Consider the following 18,174-nt stretch of genomic DNA (forward strand, 5'->3'; position numbering starts at 1 on the left):
CCGAGGATTCCCAGCCTGACGACAGGGAATATTCATGAGCATGTGAATCCATGCCAGGCCCCATGCTGGAGAATGATCATTATTTACTGTGGGTCTTCGGATAAGTGTGTAGATTAGTTAGCCAGAACCAGCCGCCTCTCCAGGCCTGACCCAACCTTCACCTCGCACAGAGCGGCCCAGATGAACCACGTGATGTCCAACCTCCCGTCAAGTCATCAGCCAATCTCGTGGAGCCAGCCGTACAGCGCTATACTCGCACCGCTTCCCTAATCAATCAAAATGTAACTTGTAGACTGTATAGAAATCGTCACAGATGACAATGTAACCCTTTAAAATGTATTGTTTCTGTATTGTTTTCCAGAGGGCTCTCAAAGCAGCAGAGTTCTCTGGATGCTAAATCTTATATAAAACTTTGACGACTCTCAAAACCAATCTCCTGGTCTCATTCCCTACTGGCATGTGTCCATTATTCTGAATTTTTATTTGTGATGTGGCGAGTGAGCGCCTTCAACATTTAAGGTGCACTTCTACCATATCCACTTCCATACTGACATTATGCAAACCCAGCACCCAGTGCTCACACGGCATGTCTTTTCACACCACCATTGCCAAGTACACATCAAAAACTTTACCATGTTGTAACAGTGTCCTGACCTGCAAAACCAAACATGCACGCATGGCACCTCACTTCTCCTGCTCTATTGAGTCAGGGCACCACACTCTGCTACAAAATCCAAAATTCATTACTGCCGTGTGTGTCCTAAAGTCCTAGCCTGTTGAGTGCATGGCCTAGGGCCTTCGGCCATGCACCCAACAGTCTAGGCCTTCAACACTCTCACTGCTACATAATGGCACCATCCATTTCACCATGTCACCAACTACAACAATCCACATACACAGCACTGCCAACCAGCATTCTTACCCAAACTGCACACTGCCATACAGCTATACAGGAAAAAATGCTACACTTACCACAATGGAGAAACACAACACTGTCTCCTGCACCCCTGTGCACTTTTCACATAGTACGTACGTACCCACATCACAAAGTAATGGGTCACTGTAAACCTCCCCACATACTGTTCGCAACATTGCTCCTACTCCAACCAATCTGCACACACCACACTATGAGAGCACCTCCTTTAACGAATACAGAGTCACAAATGCATTGCTGCTGTGGGTGAGCTGAAGCCCTATGCTCTTCAGAGCATGGGCTCCGGCCTACGGCCTTCGGCTATGCACCCAATAGTGTAATCCTTCACCAAACCCACCCCAACTGCATGCACCCATGCATGCCACCATGTCTCCAACCACTGCTTCCAGCCACATAGCACAGGCACCTGTGCTCCCACCCACTCTATGCCATAACCAATTCACTCCACTTCTGAAATTCACCTGCCACCACTCACCACGGAAAGAGGTCGCTGCAGACATGTCGCCAATATAGAACCAAAACACTGTCTCCTGCACCCCTGTCCACTTTCATTCACATTCTACAATTCACTAAGTATGGTATCACTGCCAACCTCACCACATAGTGTTCACTACAATAGCCCTATTCCAACCAATCTACACACACCACACTATGCAAGCACCCCCCTCTACCGGATACAGAGGAACACCGCAATCCATCCGCATAGTACAGGCACCCGCGCTCCCACCCACCCTATGCCATAACCAATTCTCTCCCCTTCTGAAATTCGCCTGCCACCACTCACTACGGAAAGAGGTTGCTGCAAACCGCTTACGGCAGATGCTATCGTGCCGTTATGACAGCTGCCTGAAATCACCACCAAAGGTGTCGGCTGTCTAGGTACCCGGGAAATCGTGCTATTTGCACCAATACTGCAGCCACTCCTCTGTCTTCTTCCACTTACTTACATATGTCACATTAACCACTTGTCACTCCCAACCCTTTCTCTCCCTTGCTGCGGCCAACACATGGCGCACGTTATATTTTGCAGACCCTTCCGCCGGAGGCACAGTCCTCCGAGACACCATTGCAGTGTTTCGCAAACCTTGACGCACAGCACGCTTCCCTCCAGACCACCCCCAGCCGCATCCAAAGTTCTCCGACACCACACCGTACCACAGGTCAATGACACTTCGGTCCGCTGAGCGAACAGGGAAATTAGTCTACGGAGGGGATCCAGATATCACTAATTTTTAGAGACGTACATTTCAGTTGTTTCCAACAAAAGAATTGGTCGGATTCCCAGACACAAAAGCACGCTTTCTGACCCAAGCCCCCGCTCCTGCCGCAAATTTGGTGAAAATCAGTCCAGCCGTTGAGGCTGTAGCGGTGCACAGTTTTCCCCATTCAGTCTATGGAAAAAATGTGGACCACGCCTATAACTTTGCCCCCCCCCACAAAACCTTTCCCAAATTGGCGAAAAAAAGTATATGGTCGGCCAACCATATACTTTTTTTTGCAAAGTTCGGTAAGGATTTGTCCAGGGGGAGCGAAGTTATACGCTGCCAAAAAAAGTGCTCTTCCTAGGAGTTTAGCAACTGAGCCATAAGTAGTAATCATGGGTAACCAACAGCAAACACGGCAATGCAGGTTCTACGTTTTTCTTTTGCAGCAATAAAAAAATTCCATTTAGTTCTTCCAGTGAGAGTTTTCTTGCCAGACGGCAGCCTGACGCGTTTCGCCACTACCCAGTGGCTTGTTCACAGTCACTCATCACCACAGGAAGTTCGTTTATATAAAAAACACCTCAGTGAAAAACATAGAAAAGTTGACTTAGAAACTCAAGATAATGGCTGTTAGCCATTTTGGCTTGGGCTACTAGTTCGTAAACTCCCAATGTGACCTGTTTAGTACATTATTCACCGTAATCTTATTTCTGATGCTTGCATCTGCTTAGATTCACATGTTGTGCATAGGCCGACATCTAGTGGAAGCTGCGGAGTATTACAGTTTGTTTTTCGAAACTCGGAAATGGGCGTCGACATAGGGCATGCCAGTAATACTACCCCTAGTGTGACGTCCACCGTACCCATGACCCCTCACGTGTGTAGCATCCTCAGATTGTATTTTATCTGACATCAGGTAGCATGAGGAGTAGCGCGAGTACAGTTTATCCAAGCAGATAGATAGATAGATAGAACTACAAGCATCCATGCGCCTTCTCTCAGAGGGGAGGAAGGGCGAGCGCATGTGAATCCAAGCAGATACAAGCATCAGAAATATGATTACGGTGAGTAATGTATCCCTTCTGAGGCTTGTGGAATCTGCTTAGATCACATGCTGGGCATAGATTAGCGAGAAGTGTTAGAAGAAGGAGGTTGGATGTGAGAAGGGTCATGAGCGAACAGATGTCTTAGAACCGCTTGTCCCACTTGAGTATCTGTCTTGGAATGAGTGTCAATGCAGTAGTGCTGAGTAAAAGTGTGAATAGAGCTCCATGTAGCTGCTTTGCAAATGGTGTCAAGGGGTACATTTGCAATAAAAGCCAGAGTGGCCCCAGTGCCTCTAGTAGAGTGGGCGCTTGGCGTAAAAGGCAGAGTTTTTTCAGAAAGGGAGTAGCACAGCTAGATACAGTTTACTATCCATTTTGAGATTTCACCTTTAGAGACACGATCTCACTCTCTGCCTGTAGCTACGGAGACGAACAGTTGGTCTGTCTTTCTTAGCGGTCTGGTCTTGTCTACATAGTAGAGGACCGCTCTTCACACATCTAGAGTGTGTAGTTTTACCTCAGCAGAGCTTTTGGGTTCTTGGAAGGCGGCTGGTAGCTCAATGGACTGGTTAACGTGGAATTTTGAAATGAACTTAGGTGAGAACCTAGGGTGTGTTCGTAGAACCAGTTTATCTATATGAACAGTGTTAGGCAGAATCCAGTGCAGTTCCCTTAGGGAGCACTACACCAGATTAGGACTACAGGTGAGAGCAATAAATCCCCTTTGGTATCAGTCTGTACCACATCAGTCTGTACCACAAAGATTTAGTTGGTAGCCATGGCTGAGCAGTCACTTATCTCAAGAGGGAGATGAGTAGTATTCAGGGTTTACACAATAAGCCTACAGTACTATGGCACAAGGAAACACTGACCAAAGCTTTGTATAAGTAGATATATATTTATTTTTATACACTTCCAAGAAAACACATGCATCACAGTATCAAGTAAAGTCAAAGGAAAAATATACACACTCCCAAGTTAAATTGTAGACCAAGTGAACTAGAGTGATAACTGAGCAAAACGGCACAGTGACAACTACACACAAGGGATCCTCTAACAATTCCTCACAAGGGAGGGAAAGCACAAGTTATCTGGAAATAGTTTTATACACCCTAGCAACACTTTCCATCAGTTTGTGAACCAGTTAAGCAAGACAGTGCATCAGTATAGGAAATTCTTAAAATGAAAACTGAGCAAAATGGCATTTCACAATGTTTAAGAATGGGAAGGAAAGGGTAGTTAAAAGAAATAGGTGCACAACATGGTTCGCAGTGAGAATCAATCTGAAGAAGGCAGATTTAACAAAAGTAGCCAGAGTGAGTAGGCCTGTGCCAGAGTCAGTGGTACAGGGCAAGGGCCCAGGAGCAAAATGTTCTTGTAGCTACAGTCACGTCTTTGGTTAACGATGTTGCAAAGGTGGATGCAGAAAGCGAAAGACAATGTTAAGAGAGAGCGGCGGCCAACCCAACAGGTAGGAAAAGGATTTAAAACACCTTTAGCACTACCGTGCCGAAAGGGCGGCCTGGCGGAACAATGTACCTTTAAAATGAAGAAGTGGCTCCTGCGGTGGCGGTTGTTCCTGGTAGTTCCTGCAGTTCGGGTGATCCAGCAGAGGAAGAGAGAGGCTCTCGTCGTGGAGGAAGGTTCGAGGGTTCGAGGTACTGCACTACCCAGGGATGAAACCAGCCGCGGTGCTGCCAAACGAAGTTTAAAAGGAACACTCCTTTTAATCGCGGTCCGGGTCGATAGCTGCCTGGCTATCCGGTCTCCAAGTGCGGGGCACTGGCGATTCGACCACAGCAGGCTCGGGAAGGCGATGGGCAAACTGGTTGGCCCCACCAGCTCAAGGGAAGAAGGCTCTTTCAGATGAAGATCTCCTCTCGTCATGTGGAGAAGAAGTGGTGAGACGCTGCAGCAGGGCTTCACCGGTGGTGGTAGTGGTGGTAGTCGTTGCAGGTTTCTTTGGCTTCTCTCCTCTTCGGTTCCGTAGTTCCAGTCGCAACGTCTTGCTCTTCCAGTCCTCAGAACCCTGCTTTTATGCAAAACGATCCCCATTCATACAGCCTAGCTGTCACTCACACAGTGGAGTGGTCATCTTGGCGGGAGACCCTCCAGCCTATCAGGATAGCGACATGGGTTGCTGAAGCAACCCTGTCCAGGGGTCCTACTCCCCCTCCAACACAATGGACCCACCCCAGACTCAGTGGCGGCGGAAGGAGGGCTTCTGGGCAGAAGCCCGCCAAACGGACAAACAAAGGATCCCCGACCTGGGTTAGTATCGTAGAGAAAGGCACGAGAAAGAAGTTTTATTAAAGTTCTGGCAAATAAAACCTACCGGAGCAAAGTTATTATTAAAATGCACCGGCGGTATGTTAGAGGCTGTCAGAAAAAGTGGTAGCCTCGAAAAATGGGAAAATCCCATTGAGAAATATTCGCAGTCGAATATTTATGGTAGTAACCACTGCCACCAGCCAGAAACTTTAGAGAGAGGGACTTTAAGGTACCTCCTCGAAAATGAACATAGGGGAAAAACTATTAACCCCTTCCAGCACCTCCATAATAAGATGGGCTGTACTGGTTAAGTTCATAAAAATTGACTAGTAAAGTCAATGGAGACTTTACATGCCCTGGGAGACAGTAGTCAGTCCCAGGGTATGGAGTCTATGTTTGGGGGTCGCTACGACACCCCTGTGTCACTGCACTGAGGGTGCTGTGCAACACATGTGAATAAAGATGGTTCCTATGGGGGAGAGAAAATCCCATAGGCATTAAACACAAAATATAGCCTAGAACACACATAGCAGACATGCTTAAGAGTGGGAAAAGGGTCTCACTCTTAGCAGGTAAAAAGAAACAAACCCTTCAAATTCAGCAAAGCTGCTGGGGGACTCTATAGGTAAGGGAAATTAGCCATAGTATGAGAATTCTCCCTAACAAACAGTAAAGAAAGGATCCTGCACTGACAGAGCCTGAATTTCACTGACCCTTCTTATGGAGGTAATGGCTACTAAGAAGGCAGTTTTATAGGTCAGGTGTTTGAGACTAGCCTTATGCATGGGCTCAAAGGGTGGGTCCATGAGTTTAGCAAGCACCACATTAAGGTCCCATCCTGGTGGTGGGTTTGAAATTGGAAGGTGAAGTACCCCTTCCATGAAGGCTTTAACCCCTGGTACTTTCCACCACGACACCTTGTTATGGGAGGTGGTGTAGGCTGACAACGCCGCCAGGTGTACCTTGAGTGAATTAAATACCAATCCTGCGTCCAGCAGGTGGAGCATGTAGGTGACAATATTGGAAGGAGTACAATCAACTGCGTTGATTTGTATATTCTGGCACCAGATAACAAATCTTTTCCATTTATCAAAGTAACAGTGTCTCGTGTTTTGTTTCCTAGATTCTCTTAGGATATCCATGCATCTCTGTGGCAGGTTGAGATGGCCAAACTCTATGACTTCAGGAGCCATGCTGCCAAGTTCATTGAGCTGGGTTGAGGATGCACTATTTGACCTTGGTGCTGGGATAGTAGGTTGTGCCGGCACGGGAGTCTGATGGGTTTGCACACTGCTAGCTGCGGGTGTGGAAACCACGGTTGTGTCGGCCACATGGGAGAAACCAGGATGAGCGTCACCGATTCCGTGTGCATCTTGTTGACCACTTTCCTCATGAGAGCAGGTGGTGGAAAAGCATAGGCAAACATCCGTGACCAGTTCATCCACAGGGCGTTCCCCTTGGAGTCTGGTTGAGGGAACCTGAATGCAAATCCTGGGCATTGTCTGTTTTCGCTTGTGGCAAATAGGTCTATAGTAGGAAAACCCCACTGTGAGAAAAGGTTTTCTACGACTTCTCTCTGCAGACCCCATTTGTGTTCCTCTGGGAGGGGGGTCTCTGCTCAAAGCGTCTGCTAGTGAATTGAGATCCCCTGGAACATGTTGAGATGACAGGTAAATGTTCCATCTGAGTGCCCATGTCCAAATTTTCTGGGCAAGCCTGGACAGATTTGGCGAACAAGTCCCTCCCTGTTTGTTTATGTAAAACATTCTGTTGTGCTGTCTGTTAAGATCTGCACTGACAGGTTTAACAGGTGGGGTTTGCACGCTCGAAGCGCTCTGAAGCCTGCCAGAAGCTCTAGCAGATTGATGTATTTCTTGGCCACTGTGTGTGACCAGAGACCCTGAGCTGTGTGGTGAAGGAGGTGTGCTCCCCACCCTGACAGGGATGCGTCTGTAGTGACTACAGCTTGTATCTCCGGATCGAAAAAGGGTTTCCCCTTTGACAGGTTCTCTCTTGTCCACCAGTGGAGACTTTGTACAAGTGTTGGCGAAACGACCACTACGTCCCACTGACCACTTGCCTGAGACCACTGTTTCGCCAACCATTCTTGCATGGATCGCATGCGCAGGCGCGCGTGGGGGACCAGGTAAATGCATGATGCCATCATGCCTAGCAAACGCATCGCTTTGCGCACCGTTATCTGGCGACCGGACTGATATTGAGGAATTTGCAGTAGTAGATTCCGAATTCTTTCCTCTGATGGAAAGGCCAACCCCTCTTGAGTATCTAGGACAGCTCCTAGGAACTGTTTGGAGGTGCTTGGCACCAGGCGTGATTCTTTTCTCGTTGATAGAGAAACCCAATTCGAAGAGAAGGTTGATGGTTCTTTGGATGTTGGATCTGCAAATTAATGGGGTTTCCCCCGCGATGAGCCAGTCGTCCAGATAAGGGTACACTGGGATTGCCTCCCTGAGTAGGTGTGCTGCCACCACCGCCAGTACTTTGGTGAATACCCTTGGAGCCGAGGCTATACCGAAGGGCAGCACCTTGAACTGGTAGTGCTGACTGTCCACCTTGAAGTGCAAGAACCTTCTGTGCGATGGGAACATGGAAATATGAAAATAGGTATCTTTCATGTCCAATGTTGCCATGTAATCCCCTCTTTTTAGGAGTAGGATTACCTCTGGGGGAGTAGTCATGCAAAATTTTTGGGGCTCGACATACTTGTTTGCAGGGCGTAAGTCTAATACTGGGCGCATTGTCAAATCTTTTTTTGGCACAAGGAAGTAAGTTGAATAAATACCCTTGCTTACCTGGTTGCCTGGGACGGGTTCTATCGCGTCCTTTGCGAGACGATTGACGATTTCCTCGAGGAGGATCTTCTGGTGGTCCAGGGAATGTATCTTTTGTCATGGAGGGTGGATGCGGGGGCGCACCAGCAGTTCGATGCAGTATCCTGCGGACACTGTGGACAGCACCCATCTGTCTGATGTGATCCCTTCCCATGCTTGGGTGAAGTTGGAAATGGGCCCCGCTACGGGAGATGCGTGGTAAGGGACCCCGAGTGGAACGTCACTGTTTTGCGGGAGGCGTACCGCCTCTGCCTGGGCTGCCTCTTCCTCTACCATGGCTCCTTTTATTACCACTGCCGTAGCTTTGGGTAGTCTGTTGGTTGCCACCCCACCCCTGTCCCTGTGCGTAATTGGAGCCCCTCTGGGAATTTTGCCCGCGTGAGCGACGAAAATTACTATTCCCTCTTTGATTGGTGGGCTTTTTTGTCAATTGTCCCAGGGACATCAGAGTATCGTACTCGTCTTTGGCAGTTTTGAGTGCATCCTCTACTGCTTTGCCAGACAAGACATTCGGTTCCACCGGCATGTCAATAAGGGTAGCCTGGGTCTCGGGTTTAAACCCTGACTGTCTTAGCCAAGCGTGCCTCTTAATGACAGTGCTCTCGGCTATGAGCAGGCATGCATTGTCTGCGGCATCAAAGGTCGCCTTTAGAATGCAGCCGGACACCAATCTACCCTCCAACACAATCTGGGCTAACTGGCCCTTTAGTGGTTCAGGTGCGGAGGCGATGAGGGCAGCTACCTGCTCCCACTGGTGGCAGGTATATATCTTGCCAGCAGAGTGGTGGTATTGGCGATTCTTGCCTGGTAAGCAGAAGTGGAGGCCACTTTTCTATCTAGCCCATATATCCTCTTGCTCTCCTTGTCTGGGGGAGCTTCAGATGATGATAAAGGTGTACCTACTCTTTTCCTGGTGGTAGTGACTACCAATGAGTCGGGCTTAAGTTGGCCCCTTATGTAAAGTGGGTCTGACTGGGCGGCCCTGCACAACTTCTCAATTCTGGGGTTTACAGCCCTATTGAGATTAGGAGTGAGAAGGGAAGGATCAATTCTTCACTGGATTGACTTGAGAATAGGAATGGCTTGAGCAATGGGCCTTTTGTCCCCCACTAGCTCCTCTGCAAAGTCCCTCTCTTCCTGCGCCCCCTGAGTGTCTATGTGGAAGTGCTCTGCAGCTTTAGCCAAGACCTCATTAAGAAGGGGCAGGTTATCTATTGGTGAATCAGTAACCTGTGGTTCCTTGTGAACCAGAGAGTGCATATTGTAGACCTCTTCCTCGTTTTCCTCCTCCTCATCCTGGTCCTCATCATCCCCATAATACTCGACCCCTGTTTGGTCGTCCAGCATTTGTATATCTGGGTCATCCTGATACTGTTGGTAGGGCTGGATGTAGTAAGGGTCTGAAGTCAGGCCCTGAGCTGGAGTATCAAACGAGATCTATTATTAGGAGGCTGAAGGCCCTTGCATTGTCAGGGGTATAGCTAAGAAAATGCTGCAGGTTTTTTTCATAAAAATTGGCTAAGGAAGACATTCTCCTCATCACCCTGTCTATGTCCTCAGTGCTCCATTCCTGAGGAGTGGGCGGAATGAGCCTGGGTGTAGAGACTGGGACAGGGGTCTTAGATTTGTCCTTATCTGACGACCTGTGTTTGTCCTTGTGTGCCTGGGGTGCAGACGTTGAATGTGAGGACTGTTTCTGCTGTTTGTGGAAGAGTGTTTCCCTGATGGTTTGGTCTTTTTTGAATCTTTCGACGCTTGGCGTCGAGATTCGGGGGTACTGTCTCTCTCTTTCGAGTGTGCATGTCGGGACTCGGAGGCAGACGCCGAACGGGTTGCCCGAGCCGACTTCTGGTGTGCGGCTTGGGGGTGGAGGTCGGATTCATCTTCTGACGAATGTACCTCTGTGACTTTGGGGAGCGAGGCACTCTGGCAACTGTGGACGGTTGCCGTGTGTTGTGCGGCGATCTCGACCTGGAATGCCCAGATGACACCGATTCCGTGGACCGCTCCCTACGTGCCTCTTTCTGCCGAGAACTCGACACGTGTCGATTCTCATTTGGACTTAGTGTGTTTAGGTGTAGAGGTAGTTTGGGTAGCACTTGTGTCGCCGGGTGTGTTCCCCATAACTGCCCTGCCGGACAATCCTACAAGGTCAGGGACTAGCGCTTGGGTGTCTTTCGACGCCCCTGTGCCCTCGCCGTCTGAAAGGGCGGCGTCGCTGCCATCACTGAAGGCATCCACAGCTTCCATGGCCTGGAGCTGCCTGGCGTGGTGGGCCCAACGGTTAGTGGAGCGATCCTTGAGTGTTTTTGCTTTAAAAAGCTTGCACGCTCTGCAGTTCGCTTCAGGGTGGTCCTTCGGCAAGCAGAGATTACAGGTGACATGTTAGTCAACCCAAGGGTACTTGCGGTTGCACTTGGGACAAAATTTAAATAGAGTACTCTCCATATGTCACCTTAAGGCAGCAGTCTAGTGTATGTAGGAAATAATAATGAGTGTTGAGTATGTTTCCATCCCCCACTCTCCCTACTTGTAGGGCCAAGGCCAGAGGCCTTCCAAGGACCCAAGTCCGTCGTGCAGTCTCGACGGTTGGCTGTTCTTCGGACCAGCGTCGATCTTCGATGTCTCGACGTGGGAGTGAAAGAACAGGGAAATTAATATTGTTTTTTTTCAAAATGGCTGAAAGCCAGGGTATCTCTGCACAATGCTTCCGACAAGTATGGCGGAAAAAAAAATCTGAGGATTCTACACGCGTGAGGGATCATGGGTACAGTGGACGTCACACTAGGGATAGTATTACTGGCACGCCCTATGTCGACGCTCATTTTCGAGTTTCGAAAAACAAACTGTAATACTCTGCAGCTTCCACTAGATGTCGGCCTATGCACCGCATGTGATCTAAGCAGATTCCACAAGCCTCAGAAATATACATATATATAGTTCCATGCCATTTCATTTTGGGATGTTTTTTCGCAGGGTTTTTTACTGAAAATTCTTTTACGAAAAAAACATTGAATTTTCTTTCAAATTATTCTCCCAAAACCCCCACTCCCTTTAATTTTGTATCTATTTTTTTTAAACAACCAAAATGTAAAGCAAAAAATTAGTGATATCTATGTTTGCTCCACGGACTGACTTCCCTGTTCGGTCCGCGGACTGGCCCTTGATTGGCCAGAACAATTCACGGACTTTGGTGTGGTCCGCGGACATCGGGACGCGGCCGCTGATTGGGTGGTGAGAAAACGTGAAATGCAGTGGTTTTCTGAAACGCCTGCCATCTGGGATTCGCAGACTTGTTTGGGGACACTTCAGATGTCCTAGGACATCTGTACCTATTTCTGCATTACAGGGTTGGGGAAAAGCAGTTTTTGGATGGCTTAAAACTTTTGCACCACTCAATGAAACTGCATGTTATTTTGCAATTTGATTCTAGAACTAATCCTGAATGGTTTTGCAAAGTTTTGTGGGATTCTGTCAAGAGGGGGCAAAATTAGAGGGGGGTCCCAAAATATTGTAAAGGCATATATGTGTGTTGGTCATTTGATGAATCTGCACAACATTTGGCAAAGTGATTTTGGATCTAGATATAAATGGTTTTCTAAAGTATGGTGGGATTTTCTCAAGAGGGGGCAAAATGAGAGGGGGGGTCTCAACATTTTTAGATGGCTTATAACTTTGTTGCTATTTGACGAATATGGACAAATGTTTTGAGAAAGATTATAGACCCAACCTTCAATGTTTGTGTAAAGACTGAATGGATTTTGTCAAGTGGGGGCTAAGTTATATGACTATTGTATGTACATACATTTTGACACATTTTCCCCTGGCGTCTCTGAAAAAGGGAAGGGGCGGTGAGTTAGTGGGAATAAGCCGGAAAAGTGCTAGAGAGAAGAGCGCAGTGATGTGCAGTTGGCAGCCTGAGCCCGGTGGGTCCGTTGGCTGGGCTTGGGGTATTTTACGGTTGTTAGTCGTTGTGTGCTGTTGTGCAAGTCTATGTGTGGTTTGTTTTGTTGTTACGGTGTGGCGAAGTTCGTGCGGCTTGTTGTGTATTAGGCTTGTGGTTGTGTTTGGTCGGAGTTTGAGAGGTGTATGCAGAGGGGTGAAATTGTTAGTGGATTGGTTAATTGTCATTGCTGTCCTTTCAATTATGTCTAGGTGTGATGCCTGCTATCATTCACTATTCCATCTGGATGTAGCACCCGCTAACCCTCAACATCCCATCCAGATGCGACGCAGGCCAGTGACCATGACTCCATCCAAGTGTGGCACATGCCAACATTCACACTTCCATCCAAACGCAATGCAGGCTAAAGTTAAGAATTCCATCCAAGTTTGGTGCATGCTAACATTCACACTTCTACCTAGATGTGACACAGATTCAAATCAAGAATGAGAGGAACAAGGTCTCGGGAGTGCAGGGGGAGCGGGCCGGGTCCACGTCAAGAAACAGGGCCCAAAATGCTCAGTGCCAGGCCCAGGAGGGTTGCTGGCCTCGCACACTCACCTGTAGGGCTCACGCTGGGCCGGGTCCACACCAAAATACAGATTGTCCAAATCCACATTCCTTGTTCCGAGTGTCTGGATAGAGAAGACTGGCCGGAATGCACTGTGAGCCTGATTGGCTGCCTGCCTGCCTTTCTGAGTGATTGGTTGCCCGAGTGTGACCCAGCAGAGTGAATGAGAGACCAACAGTATATCTGGGGACCTCTCACTGATGGAAATCGTTCAGAAGCTGAAGTCGAAATTTGATGCTTACCTTAAAGCCCAGCTAAAAGAAGGTGGTTCCTGCTGCTGCGTTCATTCGACGCATTCCAAAAGCTGTCGTGTCTCCAAGAACTGATCCAAGAGAGGACCTGGCTAGGAGACCTGTTCACGAGCTACGAGGGACCATCGTGCACCAGCTAATCTTCACCAAGGCTGCCGACCGGAGACAGGGATCGCCGAGGAATCTGGAGTGAAGAGCCCGGACATTGAAGTCCATCGCCGGAGAGGTAACGATGTAACCTCGACGACCAGAGCTGTAACGCTCCCTTGCCTAAGACACTTTAAATCAAGGACCCCCTTGTTTATCACCATCGACCGCTTTGTCCCACCGGAGAAAGTCAAGGTCGCTGACGACCGAGGAGAATCCCGCCACTCGAAGACCTCAAAGATGGGCCATTATAAATGCGGCCACTGTGCTGCCTGCTCTTACACCGAGACGAGACACACATTCTAACATGGAAACATCAACTAAGGGGCCACACCAACTGGCTTACCAAAAATGCAGTATACATCATTTTATGCCCATGCTCTCAAATTTCTATGGGGAAGACTATGAGACAAAAGTGCATGAGGATCTCAGAACGCAGATCCTGCGTTAGAAATAAGGTGAAGGAGAAGCCACTAGTGGAAAATATTGTGAGGGCCAAACATACAGAGAATGGCATGAGGTGGTTTGTGTTGCAGACTATTAGGGTTCCATCAGGTGGAGGAAATGGAAGTATGATGTTACATAAACTGGAACAGCGGTGGATTTATGCCCTAGATTCTGTGAAGACCGGCATGAATATCTCTGTTGAGTGGAATAGATTAATTTGAGTGGTTTACCCATACCACTGGGGTCAGCGTGCCTTGAGAATACCATTTCTGACTGCACACTCAGCCATAATGATGACATGATCGGTGTGACTGGGCAATATTATACACTCACGTCATGAGTTGGGCATTCTTCCATCATAACTGCTGACATATGTAAAGTGACCGTCCCACATCATCTTTAGATGGCTATAAGTGTGCCATGCCCTGTGTAGACGCCCCCTTGAGGCTTTGTGAGGTTTTGAGAAGTTTATACCATAAGCATGTTTGCAAGTAGGAAAGCACATGCAGGAATGCTGTTCCAAAACATTTCAAATAGATTCAGGAGGTAGAGCTGTAATAATACACCATCTTGTAGATGTATAGACTAGGTTCCATGTAGTTTGTATGGGTTTCTATGAGTACATGTGTATCCCGAGTTGGAGGTTGTTGCCATAACTTAGAGACAGTATTTTATATCAATACTGAGGGGCTGTACATCTCCTTTCAGATGGATTCTATGCTGTATAAATCCACACGATGACACTGTGAATAGTGATCCACAAGTGATTTGGCAAGATATATGCACAGGACGATGTAAGTCATATTATCCCATATGGAGTTATGGTTGGACAGATTACCCATTTAGATGGAAATAGAGGTTGACCCTGGGCATTTGCTTTGTAGGTTTCGGCCTGACTGATCCTAATTATTAGGAGACAGCTTGTTTGAGTTATGTAACCCGGTCCTCTCGAACACTTGGGATGTGTTTCCCGATGCTTGCACTACCTCCTTCATTGATAAATTGGAGGTTAGTGCGAGATTTTCACAATGTATTTTTGGTTGTGTTGCATAATGTGAGTATACCTTTGTGAAGAAATGAGGTTGGATTAAAATATTTGTATATATGTTTGATTTTAGGTGATTTGGAACTGTAAGACTGTCGAAGACATTTTCCACCAGTATTGAGGCGAGAGTGCAAATTGAACCACTCTTTTGTGTTTTGTCCTGAAGAAGGTCGATAGAATTGTGGGTGATATTGGGTGGCCCAAAAATTGACCAATACATATGTAGACAGAGTCCACAAAAAAACAGTAGTGGCTTGAAAGCCATACCTTAAAAAGAAAAATGGTGCCAAATGTATAACATAGAATAGGTTATAAGGTGGCATGAGAGACTGTACTGTAAACTGTTCCTTCTTGTACAGTCAGAAATATTAGTCAATAGGTTGAATGTGGTGATATGAATGTGTATGAAAAGGTGGTTCAAGTTAGGTGTTTTTGAAAAAATTGACTCCTTGTACAGTATCCAAGTTGTTTTAGTGAACTTTGGTAAAACATGTTTGGAATAAATTTTGAATAAATAATTGATAGCAGAGTGTTTAATCCAACCTCACGGCCCCAGATCCATGTTCTTGTATATGACTAGGTTTTGACACAGACAGACATTTACTTTGAACATCTCACAAATTCTATCCTTAGTATCATTTAGGTAGCAAAATCCCCCATTAGTATAGGGTAAGTTAGGCCTTTTTCCAACCCTCTTTTTGATTTAATGAAAGTATAAAGAGAAAAAGTGATCGGTTGCATTGTCCACAAGGCCTTTTGGGCCCTGGGACCCCAATACCTTAAACTCTCTCTTCCTAAATATCTTCCCTCTCGAGCTCTTCGCTCGTCCACCTCCAACTCTCGCAGGGTCCGTCGCTTCTCCAAACAGTGAGTTGGTGGTAGATCTCTATCGTCTGCTGGGACCTCCCTCTGGACAGCCTCCCCGCCTCTCTGAAACTTCAGGAGAACCATCTCCAGTTCCGGAAGCACCTCAAGACCTTCCTCTTTGCTTCTGCTTTCTCTCCTCCTCTCTCTTGCTGATCTCCTGGCTGAATCTGAAACTGCACTGGTTACCTGGCTACCCTCTGATCACCTGCACTGCCCCCTGGCAGCCCTTGCACTCAGGGACTGTTCCGTATCCTCACAGCCCTACTAGCACTTGACACCTGATGTCTGCACTTACCTTTGCACTTGCCATCAGCTGCCTGCTTTTTCATTTATTGTCCTTATTTATCTTACTGTTATCCTATGTACTGCACTGTCCCTTCCCCTTTCCCCCTGCACTTTTCCCCTTCCCCCTCCCCTGCACTTGCGCGATCGTAATGTCACCTGGCCTAGTAGGATCGCTGTCTCTGTCCTCCCTCCGTTTCCCCTCCCTTGCCTCGTTGCGCCATGAAACACTTGTGTATAGGCGCGTTATAAATGCCATATCATATCAGTTGTCTGCGTCTACTTCATGATGCCTTCACAAATGGTGCTAGGTGTGGGATGCGGGTCAACCAATACAAGTTGGGGAACCCTGCTGTTTGAGAAAGTAAGCCCCAAAGCGACCAACCCCTCAGTAGCCACCAAAGGCTCTTTAAGGTTTGAGATTTGAAGCAGTAGGGAAGAAATTATTCCTTCAGCTGAAAAAAGATTAATACCCACTGATCTGGTATTCATTCCAGCCCCACACACATACATTAGATTGGCTCCCAAGTCAGGGTTAGCATTGTCATTTGGAATTGATGAATTAGGAGGGGTCATAGATCCAGACTTCAGGGGAGACATAAAAGGTATTAAAACCATTGGAAAGAACAGTTCCAGGCTAGGGAAGAAGTAACCGATCGGGGTACCCGAGGGTTCGGGGAGGCTGATGAAACTTCCGATACCCTTCCTTAACCAGAGCCCAGAAGGGTCATCGAAGAAGAACCAGAACTCTTTCCGACCTAGCCTTTGCCCAAAGGAATGACCCACTGTTAGTGGAAGTCTTCCTACAAATCATACCAGAAGGCCATGAGAGAGGAGATGTACCAAGGAGACACCACTGCAGAGGACCAGGTTCGAACACAAATAGTCATACCCAAATGTCATCAACAAGTGGTCCTGGAAATAGTCCTTTCCCACCTGACAGGCAGCCACTTAGCGCAGACAAAGCTCCACGCACAAATCCTCAACAAATTCTACTGGCCCAGAATTCACGCAAATATCAAGACCTGTGTAAAGTTTTGTGCGATCTGCCAAAAGACTAGTGCTGATATTGAAGTGTCGGTCCCTAGAATTGGCATGGACATTGTAAGACCCATGGAACCATCTAAGTTAGGGAACAGAAGCCTTCCCCCTTTAGAGACAATTATTGCCCGGCGAGTTCTGAAACACCTACTCCACTTCTTTTCAAGAGCGGGGTTTCCCAAAGAAATCTTAACAGATCAGGGCTATACCTTTATGAGCAAACTCATGTGGGAAGTGAAACAGCTATTAGATATTGCCCCCTTAAGAACTTCAGTCTATCCCTCACAGGCAGATGACCTTGTAGAAAGGTTTAACAAAACCTTAAACACTATATTACATAAGCTAGTGGAACAAGAGGGAAGAAATTGGTATCAGATGGTACCTTGGACTTTATTTGCTGTTAGGAAGACCCCGCTCCCAGGTTTCAACAGGATTCTCCCCCATTTGAATTACAATACGGATGAGAACCCCGAGATATCCTGGATATGTCGAGAGAGACCTGGGAAGAAAGAAGAAACCCCCAATTCCACTCTCTCCAACCACCCACCATCTTAAAGAACACATGGCGGTAGTAAGATCTTTAGTTCAAATTCTTAGATCAAGGGCGTCTCTCGCACACGTGTCTGAAGTTAAGGGCAGACAAAGGGTTCTTGTTTGGACCTGTTCGGACCAGGAGGTCCCAGGGCCTGACCCCCTGCTCAGACAGCAGGTAAGCATGCACCGACATGTGTTTACTCTATCTGTCCCCACAGGCCATCCCCACCCCCTCTGGTCCCCCCGTGACATTCCCTTGTGGCCCCCACTCTTCTCGCACACAGGTGTTGCCTGTTTTGCTTGATTCTTACCCTGCTCCCCTTCCCCCCCTCCAGCCTACTTCTGCAGGAGTCTGTCCCGATACATTCTGGTTTCGCCATCACCGTCTTGTGGCCAATGCTGGATTTTACTTTTATGGACTTCATTGATTCACGGTGCATCACCCGTTCTCAACTCTCATGCTGGACTTCCTTTGCATCGTGTACTCATGGTGGCCCTGAATAATGATGTTCCCATCTTCATCTTGTATCCTGGCTTGCAACATTATGTGTTACTACTGACTTCTGCAATTGTATTCGCTCCCCCTCTTGCTTCTCCACTCTTTTTGACCGCTTACTCTCTGTTCTCACCTCCTCTCCCTTTTTCCCTTTCCCTATCTCCTCCACTTCCCCCCTTACTTTCTTCTATGCACTTACTCTATCAGAATTTTCCCTGGACCTAGTATGATCGCAACCTTGT

The sequence above is a fragment of the Ambystoma mexicanum genome, chromosome 4q (assembly GCF_040938575.1).
Source record: "Ambystoma mexicanum isolate Mex_15411 chromosome 4q, UKY_AmexF1_1, whole genome shotgun sequence".
NCBI classification, from domain to species: Eukaryota; Metazoa; Chordata; class Amphibia; order Caudata; family Ambystomatidae; genus Ambystoma; species Ambystoma mexicanum.